We start from the raw sequence: 1,585 nt of genomic DNA on the forward strand, positions 1-1,585 counted from the left end.
ATTTATGTGTGGGTGCTTACCAAATTACAGCGCTCTCCAAGGCTCTGTGTGATGAGCAAATTAATTCTGCAACAGAAGAGCTTGACCAGAAAGAGATATTTGTGTCTGAATTTCACTCATAAACATTGATGTATGAAATGAAACTTGGGTTTAATTGGCCCTCCCTCCTGCTGTGAAGCACATTATGTTTTTATTCTGTCTTGGCTCAGCTGGCAAGAGAGAGCATCACGGAAAACTTGGAGGAGTTTCGCTAGCCTGGATGGTACTTGTGTGGTCATGGAGTGGATGCTGAGCCCACAGCAACCTGAGGATGCTCCTGGGGAAAGCGGGGATGGGCCATGCTGGTGTTGTCTTTTCCAAAAGATAAATGTGCCCCAAAAGTCCTTGTGAGAGGAATTGAAGTAATTTTAATCAAACAAGGTCGAGAATACACACACCTCTCCAGCTACGGAAAGCAAAGTCATGTCAGGCGGAGCAGACCCCCGAGAAGAGAAGGAGAAACAGTGATGTAAACACAGATGCTTCTGTTTGGGTTTCTTTCTTTGGTTTTTCAATTTCTATCTTCTTTTCCACCAAAAATGACCCTGCTTTAGAAAAATCCAAATTGAACACGTAGCACATCACTTTTTGGTCACATCACTTTTATGTACAATGAAAAAAGCTCTCTGGGGCACTTCCCCTTCTCCGTAGCCAGCTGATCTTTATTAGCTCCTGCCAAAGCATCTGGCAGAGAAATCAAACTGACCCATGGTGGGGACACACAAGTCTACTCTTTGTAGGGCATCGGCCCCTTCCAAAAGCGTCTGTAAAGCTGGGAGCTGCCAGTTTTCCTATTGCATAACTCTGGGGGTCTTTTTCTCACCCATACATTGGATAAGAGGCAGTTTTTGGGACTGTTGGTGATGGACAAGCTTGTACAAGGACCAAAACCTGCCCCATGAGCAGGGCATGGTCCTCATTGTCGTGACCCTGTCATGCTGGGAGCTGCTCCCAGCACGTTATTGGAGGCAATGGGGTCTTTCTGGTTTTGGCTGCACAGTAGACACGCAGGTAGGAAATCTCAATGGGCAGGAAACAGGAGGAATTTGCTTCAAACTCCTGAACGTTTAAAGAACAAACCTGGAGGTTTCAGCAAGGCATACCTCACTTTAAAGAAAAAAATGACAAGATTTTATTCCTTTCTGGTGCTGTATCCTGAGGAAATCAGAGAGTACCACATTTTCAAAGATGCTTAAACCTCCCCAGGGTGGGAAATACTTATTCCTGTTCTTTGTAGTGGGGAAACTGAGGCACAGAAGTGTGAAGGGACTCATACCAGACCCAGCAGGGCGCCAGTGACAAAATCCCTGGGACGCAGAGCGCAGACTCGGCTGGTAACGCCTCTGGCATCCTGCCCACGCATCCCCAGACCTCGTGCAGCGTGGGGAAAGCGTGGCTCTGAGGTCAAGGCAGAACCTTTCACCTTGCATGGACCTCTCTGCTCGGCTGCATTCGGTGACCACACAAAGCCGGGCAGCAGCGGGGGTGGATCAGGGACGTGGCGGGATCTGGGAGCTGCAAGGGAGATGGTCTGGTGGAGCCCACG

Source organism: Phaethon lepturus, unplaced genomic scaffold, assembly GCF_000687285.1.
Source record: "Phaethon lepturus isolate BGI_N335 unplaced genomic scaffold, ASM68728v1 scaffold27616, whole genome shotgun sequence".
Classification (NCBI taxonomy): Eukaryota; Metazoa; Chordata; class Aves; order Phaethontiformes; family Phaethontidae; genus Phaethon; species Phaethon lepturus.